This window comes from Dioscorea cayenensis, chromosome 9 (assembly GCF_009730915.1).
Source record: "Dioscorea cayenensis subsp. rotundata cultivar TDr96_F1 chromosome 9, TDr96_F1_v2_PseudoChromosome.rev07_lg8_w22 25.fasta, whole genome shotgun sequence".
Taxonomy (NCBI): domain Eukaryota; kingdom Viridiplantae; phylum Streptophyta; class Magnoliopsida; order Dioscoreales; family Dioscoreaceae; genus Dioscorea; species Dioscorea cayenensis.
In genome coordinates this window covers 16,856,364-16,876,972 of record NC_052479.1, presented here as the reverse complement: position 1 = coordinate 16,876,972, position 20,609 = coordinate 16,856,364, and the positions used below count along the sequence as shown (strand labels likewise).

The 20,609-nt window shown below is 36.6% G+C and overlaps 1 pseudogene; it reads left to right on the top strand.

The window, feature by feature from the left end:
* Positions 1-18,670: 18,670 nt before the first annotated feature.
* Positions 18,671-19,011, top strand: LOC120268230 (annotated as a pseudogene).
* The last annotated feature ends 1,598 nt before the right edge of the window (positions 19,012-20,609 follow it).

Below are 20,609 nucleotides of genomic sequence, written 5' to 3'. Positions count from 1 at the left end.
CTGGCTCAGCTCGGCGCTGGAATAGACTGGACAGGTGTCTTGTTAATTCTAGTTGGGCTCATTTCTTTAATTCTTATTATGTTGCGCATTTACTGAGAATTTGTTCTAATCATTCTCCCCTCCTTATTATTGCTCGTTCCCGGACTCATATTACGAACAGTGTCTTTCGCTTTGAAAACTACTGTCTAGAGTATGTTCAATGTCATAATGCAGTTATGAGTGAACATAGATTTCAAACCGCATTCAACTTACATGTATGCATTCACTCATATTCTCAGCAGAGTTAAGTACAACCTTATTATGTTGCGCATTTACTGAGAATCTATTCTAATCATTCTCCCCTAATCATTCTCCCCTCCTTATTATTGCTCGTTCCCGGACTCATATTACGAAAAGTGTCTTTCGCTTTGAAAACTACTGTCTAGAGTATGTTCAATGTCATAATGCAGTTATGAGTGAACATAGATTTCAAACCGCATTCAACTTACATGTATGCATTCACTCATATTCTCAGCAGAGTTAGGCACAACCTTATTATGTTGCGCATTTACTGAGAATCTGTTCTAATCATTCTCCCCTCCTTATTATTGCTCGTTCCCGGACTCATATTACGAACAGTGTCTTTTGCTTTGAAAACTACTGTCTAGAGTATGTTCAATGTCATAATGCAGTTATGAATGGACATAGATTTCAAACCGCATTCAACTTACATGTATGCATTCACTCATATTCTCAGCAGAGTTAGGCACAACCTTATTATGTTGCGCATTTATTGAGAATCTCTCCTAATCATTGTCCCCTCCTTATTATTGCTTCTTCTCGGACTCATATTAGGAACTGGGTCTTTCGCTTTGAAAACTATTGTCTAGAGTATGTTCAATGTCATAATGCAGTTATGAGTGGACATAGATTTCAAACCGTATTCAACTTACATGTATGCATTCACTCATATTCTCAGCAGAGTTAGGCACAACCTTCTTGTTTAGAGAAGTAAAGGTATGCATTCATTAGATAAAGATATTAGGAATGTGGAATCCCTTTTTAATGATCTTGATTCCTAAGTTCAAGCCAACCATTATGGAGTAGCTGATAGATATAACCTTGAGATCACCCGTGGAAGTCTTTCTAATAGGTATAATGCTCTCTTTAGGTAGAGTAACTTAGGTGGGCCCAACATTCCAGAATCATGTGGGTTCTTAATGGAGATCTTAATACTACTTTTCCAACACTAGTGCTCACTTCAACAAGCTCAAAAATTCTATCTTTCAAATCTTATATCTCCAAGGTAATGTTCAGATAGCTAGAGATAATATTGAGCAATCTTTTTGTAGTCATTACAGAAATCTCAAGTCTGAAAACAATAGTCCTTCCTTCTCTGATCTCATTAGAGCTCTCCCTTTTGATTTTTTAGTTATTTTTGCGGAAGATAGTGAACTTTTGGTCAGGGCAGTTACCAAAGGTGAAGTTTATAAAAAACTTATGTCCCTTGCCCTTGGTCAAGATGGCTTTACTGTCAAGTTTTACAAATTTTTTTTGGAATGATATTCGAGATGCTCTTTTCAAAGCCATTAATCTTTTTTTAGAAAATGCTCATATGCCTGCTACTTGGGGTCATACTTACATTGCTCTTATTCCTAAAACTTAAAATCCCAAACGCGTTGCTGATTTTCGTCCAATTTCATTATGCAATGTTTGTTATAAAATTATCGCTAAGATTCTTGCCAATCATTTAAAAATTATTCTTCCTAAACTTGTTGGAATTGAGCAATCTGGCTTTATTTATGGTAGATCTCAGCTGATAACATTATCACTCTTCAAGAAATAGTACACAATATTAATCAGGATTATAGCTTCCCCCATAGGATGATAGTCAATATTGATATAGCTAAGGCATATGACACCCTCAGTTGGAAAGTTATTCTTGCAACTTTAGCCTAAATGAATTTCCCCATTCTTTCGGTTGCTTGGATTCATTCTTGTATTTCCACTCCTACTTGTGCTCTTTTCATTAACGGGTATCCTAGTAATTATCTTAAAACTTCTAGAGATGTAAGACAAGGTGATCCTCTCTCTTCTTTCTTATTTATTCTTGTGTCTCAAAATCTGACTATCATCCTTAATCATGTCTTTAATCTTAGCATGATCCTAGGTTTTGATTCTCAGCTGCTTTAAAACTTATAGAGTTGTAGCCAGGAACATCAAGTTCTATCTTTCTATCTATTCCAATCTTACTAGCCAGTCTCCCAATCACAGTAATTCTACTATTTACTTTCCTAAGTGGCTTAATATTAAACTTTCCAAGGGCATCTCTAAAGCCCTAAAGTTTAATATTGGTTCCTATCCCTTTAACTACTTAGGAATTGCTATCTCTCCTAACAGACTTCCTGTCTCCCACTTCCTTCCGATGATTACCAGATTTCAAAGGCTAGCTTCCTTTTGGAAATAGCTTCATACCTCATTTGTTGGTAAATTGATCCTGATAAATTCTATTCTTTTAACTATTCCTTCTTACACCACCATGTGCCTGATACTATTCTTGACAAGCTTGCGAAATTGCCCAGAATTTCCTTTTGCATAAAGATGGCAATAGAAGTGTATTCCCTATGATTTCTTGGAACAAAATTACACTTGACAAGTCTGAAGGGGGTTTAGCTATAAGAAACCTAAGACATCTTCGAGCTACTCACTTTGCTAAAAATGGTATGAAATCTCTTAATAAAATATAGCTTTTTAGTGGATATTTTAGACCATAAATATGGCTCAATTAATCCTTGGATCCTAAAATTACCCCTAATTACTCTTGGTTTTTCAAATCTTTAGGTAAAAATTTTGATGCTATCAAGTTTATGCTGCGGCTTAATATTGTGAACCCAAATATTACTTCTATTTTTAATGACCTCTGGTGATTTGAAACTCCCATTAATCTCAAGACAACTTTTGTTAACATGGATCTCATTGATAACAATTTGCATATTAGTGATTTTACTGGTGCTGATTCTTCGAATTTTAATTGTATTCAACAATTCTTGAGTGAGAATTTCAACCCTGAGTACTTGAGTGGGAATTACATTGATTTTGACACTAATAACTCCTGGGTTTGGTCTTCAAGTCTCAATGATAATAACATTCTTTTGGTGGTTTACAATCATTTTAATAGTCTCAATTCTGCTAATTATTTTTGGATTGGCTGGAAAAACTTCTTGAAAGTGATGCTTCTCCTAGGGCTAAGTTTTTTACTTGGTTGTTACTTTATGGCCGTGTTAAAACTTTTGATTTTCTCAATGATTTGAATTTAGCCCCCAACCCTTGTTGTGTCTATTGCGGTCTGCACAAGGAAACTGTAAATCATCTTTTCAATTCTTGCTCCTACACCCTTATGAGTTGGAGAAAAATTGAATAGATTACAAAACTTTGAATCCTCTCGTGCAATAATATTCTTACTGGTACTTAGCTTGAGAAATTTAATACAGAAAATCCAAAACAATTAGCCACTATCATTATCTTAGCTATGTGGAACATTTGGAAAGCTAGATGCAATCTTATCTTCAAGGGCCAATCTTTGGATCCATTGGATTGTTGTCTCTTCAGTGGCTCAAGTGCAAAAACTCGCCAAGGTTGCAAATCACCAGAGGGAAGTTTTCTTTCTTAATATTCTTAATAATTACCCCTCTCAATTCTGTTTATTCACTGATGCATCTTGGCTGTCTGATAGCCAACTAGGATGTGGTGGTTTTTTTTTATAACAAATGCTCTAAATCTTAGTATGGTTGCATGTTGCTCCAGGATATTAGCTGAAAGTCCTTTTGAAGTTGAAAGCTCAACATTGCCATTTTTCTCAGTGATTGCAGCTGTATCAAACAGGTTATGAGCCAAAATTATACAGAGTACAATTGGAGAACAAATCAAAAATAAGGTAATCTGAGAAGAATGATTAACTCAAACAGTTTTATAATTGAAACCATTCCTTATGATCGGAATATTTTAGCAGACAATTTAGCAACTCAGGGTAGATCTTGCCATGAGCTTTCCTTATTTCACCAAAGGAAAGACTTTCCCAGATGACTGATGAATGTCATCAAACAGAGCCTTTTACTTTTCATCTATGTTTGCTATTGTTTGCTCTTCTAGTTTAGTGTTGTTTTCTTCTCTTGTTTGTTGATTCGCTATTCTTTTTTGCAGGCGTTAAAATGCAACTTTCTTTTCTTTTCTAATATAACACCTACCCATTAAGGCAAAGACAGAGAGAGATTTGCTTTACTTTTCATCACCTTTCCTTTATGTCATATCAATTTTTTTAAATTTTATATTTTAATTGAAGTCATATCCATTTTTTTAAAATTTTAAATTTTAATTGTTTGTATTTTGTATCATATAAGATTTGTATGATGGCATGATAGAAGGGCATTATTGGGTTTGTAATTTTTTTTTCATTATTAAAGGTTATTATTTGTTTTTTTTTTTAAATTTTTCATAAATTTCTAGTGATTTTTTATATAATTTTTTAATAAAGATGACTAGATATTACAAACACTAGGATTATTTTTTATTTTTAATTACAGTCAGTTATTTTTTAAAATGACAAGTAATAAAAGGTTTATGATTTATTGATATTCATAAATTATTTTCATACAGTATTTGTTAAAACTATAACATTTTTTTTATAAATTAATGTTTGAGCTATTTTTTTTAAAAATTTCGAGGTTTGTGATTCTTTATATTATTGACAAGATTGGGAATTTTCCCCTTTATGTAGCATAAGGATGTGTGATATATTTATAAAATATGTGTACTCTTCCATCATATGACTTGTCCATTTTATAAAAGAAAAATTGAAACAAATTATTAATTTCTATATTTTTATAATTTAGCTTTTTTATGCAACTCTGTATGAATGCCATTATTAGCTTATCAAATATTATGTTACCCATCTCTCTTTAATGTAAAGTTTGCAACCCTTTATTTTATTTCTAGTTGAACCATTAATTTCAACAATAAATATTCTCATTAGAATGAAAATTATATATCATTTGTGGCAAAACTTATTGTCACGTATAAATTAAACAAATGTAACATTATGTAATATCTTCTAAAAATGTTATATGTATGTGTGGCAAATGCGATTGTCATAAATACTTAGTATTTTAGTAACGTATATACACGTTATGATGTAATTAAGATGTATGATGAACCAAAATGGTCACAGATGATATACAATGGTATTTGATACAATGTACTTAAAATATGTTTAAGAAAATTGATGTTATATTTTGGTCATAAACAATGCAGTACATTGATGATGAAATGAGAGTCACAAAATATTGTTAGTTTTACTAAAAAAAATATTACCCTTCAACTTCATTTGGCTGGAACATTTGGCACCACACTTTATGTGACACTAGTGATACACTGTAAAAATCAGTTTTAAAAAATGACGTTATATATTTATCACAAGAAATGCAATACATTGATGACGAAATGAGAGAGTCACAAAATATTGTTAGTGCTACTCAAAAATATTGCCCTCCATCTTCATTTGGAGGAAAAATTTGGTGCCACACATTATGTGACGCTAGCGACAAAATGTCAAAATTTGTTTCAAAATAATTGATCCTTGTGGAGCGAAAAAGACACTATATTGGATCTACGTGACGTTCCTGCTAATATCCATAAATGACTTGTTTTTGGTAATAAATGAATATTACCATAATGACGTTATATATTTATCACAAATTATGCAATACACTGATGATGAAATGAGAGGTTCACAAAATATTGTTAGTGTCAACTAAAAATATTTCCCATCATCTACATTGGATCCACAAATTTTGGTTCAATGAATTATGTGACTCTTCTATGTGATGCTGTCAAACATTGTCACATACAATATTCAATTTGTGGAATTGAGTGACATTTTATGATGGTCATCACAGTATGTGCATGTTTTGTGACATTTTCAAAATGCGTCATGTAGCAAACCATCACTAATCATCAAATTTGTTGTAGTTCCTATAAGGAGCCCTTGAGTTGTTAGGTATAAAAGATTCTATTGAGCGTTATTGGGGGATCTTTTGACGGCCAAAGCAAAGGGTAAAAGATAGAACACTTCTCCAAGTCTTCTAGTATAAATTGATGTCCGTTTTGTGTTTAAATTTGTTTTATTTATACTAGAGGCTTGAAAGAAGCCAAGGTGAGCTTAAGAATGCATTTGGGAAGAAGTCGGTATAAAAACAGTGTTTTAGGGCCTCAATTACTGTACCTAACAATATAGCAGAATCACTGCTCATAGCTGCAAGGACTTGGCTGAAAACCTTGTGGGTTACCATGCTCCTGCATGGTTTCCCATCAGGCTTACTTGAGAATTTCACACTTGTTATTGTAGATGGATAACACAGAATATTACTATAGAAGATAATGTAGCTGCATTATTGTAGTAAACACTATAGCACACAGATAATTTTTTATCTGAAAAGACTAGGAGCCTCATGGGCATCCATGAGCCTGCATGGAGCCCACAAGGCTTGGGTGGATATGTTTTATAAAGGCCTTTAGGGCAAAAATGAAGAGGATTTTTAGAGAGGTTTTAAGGTTTTAAGGCTTAGAAGACAAATCCGGGCAAGAAAGGTCTGATTTAGGGCATGTGAGGAGTTGAAACCAAAGGGAGAAGCATCATTTGGCAAGTTCTTCATTGATCTCACCCTTGGAGGGTTTGAAGATGATGAGGGAAGCCTCCTCCATTGCGGCATCGGTGGGATCTTTCAACGCGATTCACCTCTCCATCTCCTCTCCATTATTTAAGGGAGTTTTGTTATGCATAGTTTAGTTGTTTCCATGGCTTTGTTCTTGTTATTTGCTTATATGGACGACTAAATACCTAGGTCATGGGATATCGGTGAGCCTTTGGATGAACTTGCTTATTTGGATGTTATGATTTACTTGTCATGCAATTTGTGTAGTTTGTTGTTCATGCTTTGTGTTCTTGATTATATTGGATTACATGAGAACTCTAAGGTTCAATTCCTAGTTTGTACTTCGACTGCAGAAAAGGCCCTTATATTAGACTCATATTGCTTGAAAGGGATTCATGTACTAATGCACAGAGGGATTCTAGTATTTAGTAGTACTCCAACCATATGGATTGAACCTACGTATTGAGTTTGACCCTAATTAGAGATTCCCCTAAGCGTAGTACAATCATAGGAGGATCTGGTTGGAAGAAATTTTGATTAATACTTGTATGGGATTAGTGGTTAATCACCGAGGGATTCAGGTTTAACCTACTTTAGAAATCTCTTGGCCCAAACCACCATTGTTTTTGTAACCCTATCATCCTTCTAGCATTAGTAGTCCAAGGGGATCCGAATCCGTGACCATCTTATGCCTTGATATTTTCACTTAGTTAACTTAAGATTTGGACACACTCCATCAGTTATTTTAAAGTCTTTTTAGTAAGTAAGATCTCTTGAACTTGAATTTGCTGGTTAGATAATAGGTTAAGAGGAAGGAAGGGTAGCTCCTTGACCCCAAGGAACACAACCCTTGCGTCACACACAGATTATTACTTGACTACCATGTGCACTTGGGGGTGATCTATCAAGTTTTTGGCGACGTTGCTGGGGACCCGCTAAGAATACTTGGAAAATTGGTAGCTTATTGATTTAACAATTTTTTAATTATTATTTTGTTCATTTTTGTACATATACTCTTTACTTATTTTTCTCTTTTGTTTTTTCTTATTATTTAGTTTTCTTCTTGAGCTTGGATCTCGTTCCACTCGAATCATATTCATTTATTTAATTCATAATTTTTAATTGTGGAATCGACCAACTTCTGGGATGGATTGTGATCTTATGTGGAATCAACACTCTTACTACCCGATTGAGTCAGTTTATAATACCAAATCAATGGAAGTAAGCTACACATCCTATAGTAGCAACTCTTTGAAAGAACAATACTTCAATCACTTTCTTGCTGTTAATATTGGGGAACGAAGTGCACAGGATGTTCTTGATCAATACATGGGCTTGGATGGGGGAATTTTGCATGAAGGGCATGATCCACCTATTCAATAGTTCATTGGTAGCATTGGAAAACCACTAAATTTTGTTATTAGTTCTCCCACAATATTTCAGCCAGTTAAAGAGGACGCAGGCTTGGCACATATTCATAATTTGGAACTGGGTAGTAGTAAAGAGGCTAGTCATTCCTAAGGGGATGAATTAGATTTGTCAGAATCAGAAGTTCATATCGTGGTGGATAGTTCAGAGAATGACCAATCTTATAAGGAAGAAGACAAGAGGTTTGTGGATATTGATGAAAGGAAATACGGGAAGATAAAATCATCTATAAAGGAAACACCAGAGTTAGAAATTAAATAACTAACTGCATACCTGGAGTATGCATTTCTGGTAGAGGGATCTAAACTCCCTGTTATTATTGCATCCAACCTAATAGTTCATCAGAAGGGTAAACTTTTAAATATTCTGAAGAAGTACAAGTAAGCAATTGCTTGGAAAATTTTAGACATTAAGAGAATCAGCCCTTCCTTTTGGAACCACAAGATCCTTATGGAGAACAACCACTGGTTGATAACAATACCTCAATGGAGACTCAATCCCAACATGAAGTAGGTGGTACGGGCTGAGGTTATCAAGCTCCTTTATGCAACCATTATTTACCCGATCTCTTATAGTGTATAAGTGAGCCCAGTGTATGTGGTATTGAAAAAGGGAGGAATAATTGTGATCATTAATGAGAAGAATGAGCTTTAACCCACCAAGACTATCACTAGGTGGTTGGTATGCATAGATTACATAAAACTTAATGATGCCACAAGGAAGGATCACTATCCTTTACCTTTCATTAATTAGATGCTTGAATGACTAGCAAGGCATTTATACTATTGGTTTTTGGATGGTCTCTCCAACTACTTCTAAATCCTCATTGCCCCAAAAGATCAAGAGAAAACAACCTTTACTTGCCTGTACGGCACCTTTGCTTACCATCGTATGTCGTTTGGGTTATGCAATCCACCAACCACGTTTCAGAGGTGTATGATGGTGATTTTTAAGGACATGGTAGAAGACATCATGGAACTATTTATGGATGACTTCTCAAATTTTTCGGCGACATCTTCGAGTTGTGCCTCAGAAATTTGGAACAAGTTTTAGCCAAGTACGAAGAAACTAACTTGTTCCTTAGTAAGGAGAAGTGCCATCTCATGGTGGAAGAGGGTATTGTTCTTAAGAACAAAATCTCGCACAAGGGAATCAAGGTAGAAAAGGAAAAAATCTCCACAATTGAGAAGCTTCCATCTCTGACATCATTGAAAGCCATCAGAAGCTTTTTGGGCAATGGAGGATTTTACAGGAGATTCGTCAAGAATTTCCCCTCAATTTCCTAACCTCTGACAATGCTACTTGAGAAAGATGTCCCCTTTGAGTTCAAAGATGAGAGCATGACCACTTTCATAACCCTTAAGAAGAAACTTGTGGAGGCAAGAATAATAATAGCATCGGATTGGAATTTACCTTTTGAATTTATCTGTGATGCGAGAGACTTCGTAGGGGATAGTACTTGGATAGCGGCCGAAGAATCATTTCCATCTAATCTATTATGCAAGCAAAACCTTAAACTACACCACTACTGAGAAGGAATTGCTTGCAATGGTTATTGCCTTTGACAAATTTTATTCATATTTAGTGCTCCCAAAGGTAGTGGTGTACACAGACCATTCTACACTAAGATATCTAGTGAGTAAATCAGATCCCAAGCTTCGATTGATCAGATGAGTTCTTCTAATCTAGGAGTTTGACTTTGAAATAAAGGACAAGCGAGAGGCTAAAAATTTAGTTGCAGACCATTTGTCCAACATAGAAAACCCTCATAAGAGTAAGCTAGAGGAAAGCGATATAAATGACACCTTCCCTAATGAACATCTTTATAGCATTCAAATAATGAAGTAGGAATAGGATCTATGGTTTGCAAACTTTGTAAATTTTTTGCCCGTAGGTATACCTCCCAAATGGCCCATCTATCAACAGAAGAAGAAGCTTTTCTCAGATTTGAAGTGTTTCATTTGGGAGGGCCTTTATCTTCTTAAAGTTTGTTCTAACTAGGTGGTTAGAAGATGTGTTTCACAATTAGAAGGGCAAGTCATTCTGAAACACTATCATTCAAGTCCAACAGGGAGTCACTACAGCTTAAACTGTATAGCTAGCAAGGTATTGGATGCAGGTTTCTACTGGTCTTCAGTGTTCTAGGACACACAAAATTTGTTCAAAGATGTGATAGATGTCAATGAGTGGGAAACCTCTTTCACCTGGATGAGATGCCTCACAATTGGGACCAAGTCTATGAGGTTTTTGATGTTTGGGAGATTGAGTTTATGGCATGTTTCCCAATTCACATTGTCACAAGTTCATTCTGGTGGCAGTTGGTTCTATATTAAGGTGGGTGGAAGCACAAGCACTCCCTATGAATGATGCAAGGGCGGTGGTGAATTCTTAGAAAAAATTGTTCTTTGGATTTTGCATGCAAAGAGAAATTATAATTGATAGAGGTACCCACTTTTGCAACTCCCAAGTTTAGAAGATTCTGAAATGATATGGTGTCCTTCACAGAATTGCTACTCCATACCACCCTCAGACTAATGGTCAAGTTGAGGTCACAAACAAGGAAATCAAATGAATCCTTGAAAAGATAGTTTCTCATCATAGGAAGGATTAGGCTGATCACCTAGATGATGCACTTTGGGCGTATAGGACAATGTACAAAACACCTACTAGGGGCAACACCATACAGATTAGTCTATAGAAAATCATGCCATCTACCGGTTGAACTTGAACACAAAGCTAGCTTATTGGGTCGTCAAACACCTCAATCTTGATCCTCACTTGAAGGGCCATAAGAGAAAGTTCCGATTGAATAAGTTGGATGAATGGAACACCATGGATTACAAGAACTCTATGCTTTACAAAATGATAGCAAAAGAGTACCATGACCGGAACATTAAAAATGGGAAGCACTTCAAGGAAGGGGATAAGGTATTGTTCTTCAACTCTAGATTGAAGCTTTTTCCAGGAAAGTTGAAGTTACAATAGTCCGAGCCATTTATGATCTCACAAGTATTTTGCATGATGCCGTTGAGATAGCACACCTAGAAGGAGGTAAATTCAAGGTAAATGGCCATCGGTTGAAGCCATACTTTCATTGGGTCACCTCTCAAGAGACAAGAGGTAATTCATCACCATTCAATCCACCCTGAGGTAATACAAAGGTATGTTGAGCTAATGATGTTAAACAAGCACATTTTGGGAGACAACCTGAGTTTTAAATTCATTGTTCTTAATTTTTTTGGATTCCTTTTGATTGTAAAGTTTGTTAAGTTTAGCTTATTTGTTTGTGGTTGTGTGTGTTAGTATTTTGTTTTTTTAGTTAATCCAAGATTATCTTTAATTTCTCATGTTTATTCATTGAATTTGTGTTGTTTGAGTGTGTTTTATTACTTGTTTCAGTGATTAGTTTGTTATATATTGAATTCATTTGAAGTTGCAAGAGAGGCCTTGCCAAATTGTTTTTTCCGAAGTCCATATGGGTTGTTTCCAGCCATCATAAACTCATTTTGAAGCCTCCAGGAACCTTGTGGAAGCCCATGCACCAGCAAGACTCCTCGTGAGAACTCCTTGTAAAATACCTAGGAGCTTCACGGGCTAAAAAAGGACAGAAGCCCTCACGGGCCCATTATGCCCATAAGGAACCCTTGGGGCTTACAACCTTGCCTTCCCCAACCAAGGCTAATAACCTTGTAGGTGCCCATGCACTAGCATTGTCCCTCATAAGGCTCAGGCAGCCTTATGTGGTTGCGTTCTTTCTTCTTTCTTCCACTATTCATCTTCTCCTTCCTTGTTCTCCCTCATTTTTCCACCTTTTATCTTCATATTTCCACCGTTTTTTCATTTTTTTTTTCTCCTCTAATCTTCTCTCCCACCTCTTGCAACCTCAATTTCGTGGTTTATTTGGGGTTTCACCATTTTCTTTGTCGGATCTCATCTTTTTGGATTTTTAAGCCCTACCCCAAGGTTTGTTTCTAATTTGGTTTTTTATTCTTGGATTTTCATGCTTTGGGAGCTTAAATCTTGTGGTTGAATGTTAGGATGTGGTGTGTGAGATTTTCATGAGCGTTTTACCATCATTTGTAAATTTTTGAAAGCTCCATTTACAAGGAAGACTCTTGCAAAATTTTTCGTACCATCCAACTTCCTTATAGTCATATGACATCATTAGAGTCTCCAAATTCTTGTCTGCTTGATTTGTGGTTTGATCTTATGTCTTCTAGGTATGCTGAACAAATGAGTGGTATAAAAAAGACCAAGGCATGAGGATGCACCCATCGGCAAGCCATGCTTCACACAACCATGACACAAGGCAAGATATGATCTTTTGAGGACTATGCCCTTAGGCATCATCCGAATGATTTAATGGAATGGTCTTGAAACTTTGGGGTTGGTCAGGAATATATTGAAGTTGATTTCACATGATCAATGGGATAAGGCATTTTTGATTGAGGAACCCATCTACTGTGAGCTTACCTCTTCACTGACCTACTTCCATACCAAGGTATATTTGCATGCCTCGGGTCCATTTTTGCAAGGCCTTATGTCACACGTATGATCAGAGGCATGGGGTCGATTGCCTATTCCCAGGGTACTTCACTCCTCGGGATGTCAACCCTATTTTCAATACTCAGTCGTCGGTGGGATCATCACTAATCCTCTACCGTAGTCCGATTTTGAGTCAGATGATACCCTGCTACCACTTGAGCTTCACTTTCATGAATGTTTATATTAAAAAAATAAGGGTAAATTACAAGATTAGTCACTAAACTATCCACCAGTTCCTATTTTGGTCACTAAACAAAAGAAAATTCTATTTTGGTCACTAACCTTTTAAATTGCTTTCAATTTGGTCACTGACGCAACACCGTTAACGGCTATCTGACGTGGCTTAGCCATGTCTGCAAACTTGACCACGTCAGCACCTCTCTTTCAAAACCTGTCTTCTTTCTTCTTCCCCTTTCCCATTTCTTTTTTCTTTCTTGCCCTCACTCCTTCAATTTTTTTTGTAGGAGTCGTCCACTGTAATGGCCGAAAGCTATCAGATGGCCTTCCACAAGAAGAAAGTGCGACATCAGACACAGATTGATAATAAATAGGATATTGATCACTGTCCCTATTTCTTCCTTTATTGTGCAGTGAAAATGATAATTCATCAATGGGGAATCATGGGTCCCTTATGATAATTCATCTGAATGAGACCTGCAGTATGAAAACCTTCAAAATGTAGGGGAAAAACTATAATTTATTCTCCAACGGGGTACATCAGGGTCCCCAGAAAAGTCCGTGCTAATTGAATTTGATCTTTCTCTAACTGACACAACTACAATTAATTTAGTGCTAATCAACACTACAACTCTATAATCTAGTACCCAACCTTGCAAATCAACACCATCTATGTCTAAAAACAACAGAAACCAATGACTACATATTGCACAACCCTCACACAATTAATGCTTAATCTTTGTTTATTCTGCTTCGCAAATTCAATGAACAACTTGCACCTCCTTGAGAACACACACACAAGTACTTAAAAATTAATTGTTTGTCTAAACAAATACAAGAAAAAAAAACACAATACATGCAGAATGTCATTATGTAGAATAAGCAACACAGAATGTCATTATATTTTAATAATACACAGAATTCCAAGATGATGCAGAATAACCAACACATAATTTCTACAGAAGGAGAAAGGGCAAGGAAGAAGAAAGAAACGGGAAAGGGGAAGAAGAAAGAAAAGGGAAAGGGAAAGGGGAAGCAGAAAGAAGATAGGTTTTTAAAGAGAGGTGCTGACGTGGTTAAGTTTGTTGACATGGCTAAGCCACGTCAGATCGCCGTTAACGGCGTTGGCGTCAGTGACCAAATTGAAAGCAATTTAAAAGGTTAGTGACCAAAATAGAATGTTTTTTTGTTTAGTGACAAAAATAGGAACTGGTGGATAGTTTAGTGACTAATCTTGTAATTTAATAATAAATTAAATGTATCTCCTAATCTAGACCAAAATATTCAAAATATCCAAATCTCAAGACCAATCAAGAGCACCGATCTCAAGGCGGTCTAAAATACTCGAATCTCAGGATCAGCCAGGAGCACCAATCTCGAGGCCATCCAAAATACATAAATTTCAAGACCAGCCGAGAGTACCGATCTCTAGGCGGTCTAAAATACTCAAATCTCAATATCAGCCGAGAGCACAGATCTCGAGGTGGTCTAAAATATTAAAAATCTCAGGATCACCCGAGAGCACCGATCTCGAGGCGGTCTAAAATATTAAAATCTCAGGATCAGCCGAGAGCACCGATCTCGAGGCGGTCTAAAATACTCAAATCTCAAGATCAGCCGAGAGCACTGATCTCGAGGTGGTCTAAAATATTAAAATCTCAGGATCAGCCGAGAGCACCAATCTCGAGGTGATCCAAAGTACATAAATCTCAGGATCAGCCGAGAGCACCGATCTCGAGACGGTCTAAAATACTCAAATCTCAAGATCAGCCAAGAGCACTGATCTCGAGGTGGTCTAAAATAATCAAATCTCAAGATCAGCCGAGAGCACAGATCTCGAGGTGGTCTAAAATACCCAAATCACAGATCAGCCGAGAGCACCGACCTCGAGGTGATCTAAAATATCCAAGATATTCAAAATTCACAAATCTCAAGATCAGCCAAGAGCACATATCTCGAGCCGATCTAAAAATACTCAAACCTTCGGATCAACCAATTACAGGGATCCTGATGCAACCACAATACCAAGATCAACCGGGAATATAAATCATGAGGCGAAAAAAAATATATATATATATACATATATATATATATATAACAAATATAATAAACTAAAAAAAATAATAATAATTGGTAAAAAAATATGATAAAAAGATTTTTTTAAAAAAGGGAAAATAAAATAAAGCAAATCGTAAAAATAAAATAAAATAAAATAAATAAAAATAAAAAAATAAAAAAATAAAAATAAAAATAAAAATAAAATAAATAATAATAATAATAAATAAATATATATATAATCAGATAAATTAAAACAAAATAAGCAATATATATATAAATATATAATTAAAATAAAATAAAACCCGATAATAAATTAAAAAAAAATCAATCAAATCAAATGAAATCAAATAATAGTCATAATGATAATAAAAATAATAAAATAAATTAAAATATATATATATATAATAAATAAAATAATATATATATAACAACAAATCAATTAATCAATTAATCAAATCAAGTAAAACAAATAAAATAAAATACATATCTTATAAATATATATTATATACAAAAATAAAATCAGATAAAAAAAGATAATATATATAATAATGGTAATAAATTAATAATATAAAATATAAATAAAATAACTAAAATAATAAAATAGAAATAAATAAAATAAATATCATATATACGTATATAATATAACAATATATATATAATGTAATACATATATATATATATATGTGTTTAAGAGAGAGGAAGACGTGGGGCTGTTCATGAGAATGTGGTGGCGTGGGTGTGCAGTTGCCCCATGATGCCAGCGAATGACGGGAACCACGACATGAAGAGCAGTTGCCAAAAATGTTTTAAGAAGAGGAAGATCGAAGGAGAAGACGGAGAGGAGGAAAAGACAAAGAGAAGGAGAAGACGAAGAAGGAAGAGTGAAAGAGAAAGACGAAACAGAAGGTTCTCATTTTCCTCCAAACCTATATTCATATCTATATATATATATAAAAAGTTGCTGCCTACCGTCGATTGCCGTCTGCCGCCGTTGCTGCCTGTTGCTGTCACGCCTATCGCCATTGTTGTTGCCGTAGTGCGTCATCAACATCAAAGAAGTATATATATGTATATTGGAGCCGTTGCCGCCATCACCAACTTGGTCGACGCTAATATCGTTGCCCATTTGCTTGTTGCTGTGTTCCTGACGAGGAGCCGTGAAGATGAAGGAGCCTGAAATCTGGAAGTTGTAAACACGAAGGAGTCAAAGCATGAAGATGGAAGAGCTTGAGAAGCCACCGACCACGCATCAACGGATACCCCAGCGTCGCCATCTAAAGCTATATTTATCTGAAATGTTTCTCCGCTCGATGTCGATGAGAAGAGCGATACCATTCTCTGAATTTTCTTTGTGCTTGTGATTTCAAGATGAAGGACGCCCTCACTATAATCAAGAACATTGTGACCTATGCAAAGAACAACAAGTACGCAGTCTAATCAAAAACAATCTTGCCATCTCCATAAGCATCATCAAATCAAAAGCCTTCCTTTGCTTCGTTGTCCTGCTAAAAAAATGGACAGAAGAGGTGCGTTACTGTGGCGCTGGAGAAAATTACCAAAGTCGTGACGCATGACTTCAACCTTTGCCGATCCGTACTCAAGCTCACAATCCCCGATAGCAAAGCACTCGGATGCCGATCACGAATATTCAAGTATTATCGGACTCTTGGTGAATTTCCTGGATGATAGAGAAGAGATGATGATCAAAGAGACAACGGTGGTGCTGACTAAGTCCTTGTGCACTGAGCACTATCCCTACTATGATCATTCCAAAGCTATATTCAAGATTGGAGAAATGAAGCACCTCGTTCGGCATGAGTAATTCGGAGGACAAAGTGTTTAAATGATGGCATGACAAGATCCCCTTGCGTATATCCCGCAAGTGCACGGGTTTGTCGAAGTAATAATCTCGGGTGAGTGGGTATCGAATCCACAGGGAGTAGGGAGTAAAGACACTTAATTCGATTCTTAGCTATGTGGAATATCAACAATGGTAAGTGTGACAATGATTCAATTCTCAACAATTAAAAGCCACAAGTAAGAGAGCAAAAGTAAGGAGGAGGTAAGGCAATCGATAAAGATGGGGTACTCGGATGATGCTTCACCTAGGATAATCGCTTCAAGTGCAAGAACTCTCTATTATGCTTCCTAATCAATGCAATGGTGAGTCGTGGAAATCCTTACATACATAGTCCCAAATCTAAGGTCAACTATGTATAACTCTATTCATGTCCCGGAGGAGAGATTAAATAACCTCTCAACCTCGTACTCGCATAAAGTTGCAATGAGCTCTAGGGATTCCAGGTGATAAATCTCTTCCTAATTATAGACCTAACCCTTTGGTCCAGGCGGAAGGTCCTTAACCATAATTAAGCCATAGATACTAAGATCTCCTCAACGCTTCACTCCATTGCACGCGCAACTAAGCCCCAGCGGAGATTCATCCCTTAGACCATTCACTCTATTATGGCCGCAAAGAACTCGAGGAACGGAGGTAGAATCTATCACGTTGGAGGGGAAAGGGGACGCTCTTGTACCTCTCGACTCACCCTCTCAACCCTCTCCAACCTAGCTTTGTCTAACTCTCGTGGTGTGTCACTCACTCAAAAGGTTACCAACAAGAACTCTCAACCCTAGTGTCACTCTAGGGGAAATGTTCATACAATCAAGCATTCAAGGTTGGAACTCACAATAACCATCAATTTATTGAAAGCATAATAAAGAAGTTCAATGAAACGAATACATCCTAGGGTTCACAATCACCCAAGTACCCACTCGGGGTTTAGCTCTCCATGGAGCTAAGTACAATCAAAGAAATCGAATGTAAAAGCAATGAATCCATAAAGAAACTCCCTCGATGGTCGTGTCGATGGTCTTGTGGAGAGTCCTCTACTCGTCGCAAGGGATCCTTTGTCCGGCCTAGGTTACACCTCACCGGATCAATGCCGACGAAAGCTCTCCTAATAACCTTCTTCCAAATGACGCGCGATGTCGGAGCCATAGAACATCTCCAAAACCCTAGCTAATACCCCTCAAAACCCTAGCCGAAGCCCTCTCTCAAGTTGGGGAAAAGATGGAGAAAAGAATACCAAAATCGGGGCTGAATCGGCTTTAAATAGGGCTGGAATCAGGCGACTCCATGGGCGTGGACGGTACACGTGCCCGTGCGGAATTTCCACACGGCCGTGGATAATTTCCACACGCCCGTGTGGATTCTCTGTTTCTCTGATTTCTCGGCCGGCTGTGAACAGTACCGCTCTGCTACAGTCTCCGACCTGAATAACTTCCCAATTCCATATTTTCATCGGGGTAACGCAAACGGGCACACGTTTACGTCGTGAATCACTTGCTTCTTCAATGATATACATGTTGGTGGAGCTTTCGTTCTTATGTGCATAAATTGGAATGCTCGAGTGTGACTGCCTTTGTGCCCCTCCAAATGGATGTGCTCACTCGAATGCGAGGAGGTTGGCACACACTCTAGCATCTCACACCTGACCTATGTCTTCGCGTTTGAACCTTAGCAAGATTTCCTCCAAAATAGGTGCATTATGATCCACATTGGCCTATTTCCTTCATACTCGGCCTCACAACCCTACCTGCATAAAAGTAACATAAAAACACACATATTAGTGTAAAAATCTTAGAAAAGTAATGCTCAACATAAGGAATGAACACTTCGCATTCATATCGCACAAGCACTTATCATGGCACTCATTTTGTTCTACACAAAAGAAAGTACGAGAGAGAGCGAGAGAGAGAGAAAGAGAGAGGCCATGAGCACTATGAAGTTCTGCTATGAATGCAACAACATACTGTACCCGAAGGAGAATAAGGAGCAAAAAATCCTCCTTTTTGCTTACCGTAACTGTGAACACCAAGAGATTTCTAATGACAACTGTGTCTATAGAAATGAAGTTCTCCATTCTGTTGGTGAGCGTACTCAAGTTCTGCAGGATGAGCTAATCTAACTCTTCCTCGTACCAAGACTATCAGATGCACAAAGTGCAATCATTCGGAAGTTGTCTTCTTTCAGGCTACTGCGAGAGGAGAGGAAGGTATGACGCTGTTCTTCGTGTGCTGCGGTCCGGATTGTGGCCATCGGTGGAGGGATTAATATGCATTTAGGATGGCTGAAGTTCAAGTTAACATCTACTGTTGTGTTCTTCAAACTTTGAATAATGTTGACATAGTATATTATCCACGTACTGTGTCTCATAGTGGTTCAAAACCATCTCTTGGCTAGTTGCAGTTCAACACTTTTGAGCTTCTAGTTCATTTGCTACTTTGTTGTGTTAGAAACCATGAAAATTATCAAAATCGAATTTTAAACTTAAAGGACATGAAGAGAAGCATTGTTTTAATGGAAATGAATAATAGAGAATTGGGAAAGTAACTACTATGTTACATAAAAAAAGTGGTGGTGAATTATTGCTTAGCAAAGGATTTCTTGATTCATGCAGCATGGTGTATGCTGTTTTCCCAGGAGGCCAAAAAGAGTCATGGCCAGCCCTTCTATTTCAAAACACTTCAATGTAATTGATCCCTTACGAATCAATAATAACCTTGGTCACCAACATAAACTATATGGCTTAAATACTAATAATAAATGAATTAATAAGTAAGTTGCATGGAATGGACGTGAGCTGATTGCCTCGAACTTACTTCAATCGAATGGCGATCAAATCTATATCGTTCATCTTAAATTGCCTCGAACTTAAGCTATTTTCGCTTGATGATGATATCACAACCTTCCAATCATATAAACATCTATCTTATGGTGATCAAATCTGAGTCATTCATGTTGCCTCGAACTTAAACTATTTCTGCTTGATGATAATATCACAACCTTCCAATCATATAAACATCTATCTTATGGTGATCAAATCGGAGTCATTCAGGTTGCCTTGAACTTTAACTATTTATGCTTGATGATGAAATCATGGCCCTCCAATCGTATTTCCTGATGATCGAATCAGAACCATTCATCTTAGATTGCCTCGAACTTAAGCAATTTTTGCTTGATGATGAAATCACAACCTTCCAATCATACAAACATCTGAATCACTCATGTTGCCTCGAACTTAAACATTTCTTCTTGATGATGAAATCATAGCCCTCCAGTCATACCTCCTGATTATCAAATCAGAACCGTCCATCTTATATATTGCCTCGAACTTAGGCTATTTCTAATTGATGATGAAATTCTAGCTATCCAACCCTATGACCTTATGCTAAACATAATGATATAATCATGATGATGGTGATGCTATCATGAATGAAAATGATGAGGAGCATGAAATGAGAAGCATGTTATTGTGTGCTAACCATGATAATGATAATCCTATCAATGATGATCCTGATGCTAAACATGATGATATAATCATGATAACGATGATGCTATCATGCATACGTGAACTAAAGAGAAGAATCTAAAGGCGGGTTCCACCATTCAAAAGATGCCCATGGGATGAGCATAGATTAATATATTAAGATGCATGGACCGAACTACATTTAATGTTATATTGTTGCACATGTTTTGCAGCTTTGAAGCTTACTAAGTATCAACCCGAGTGAAGATTGGAGTTATCTAGAATTGATGTATCAATCCAATGCAGTGAATTCATCCCAAAGCAATGGCAGGAAAGATTATCTCGAGGCAGCGATGATATCTAAAATAAATATATAAATTTCAAGGCAATAATAAGTTCTATA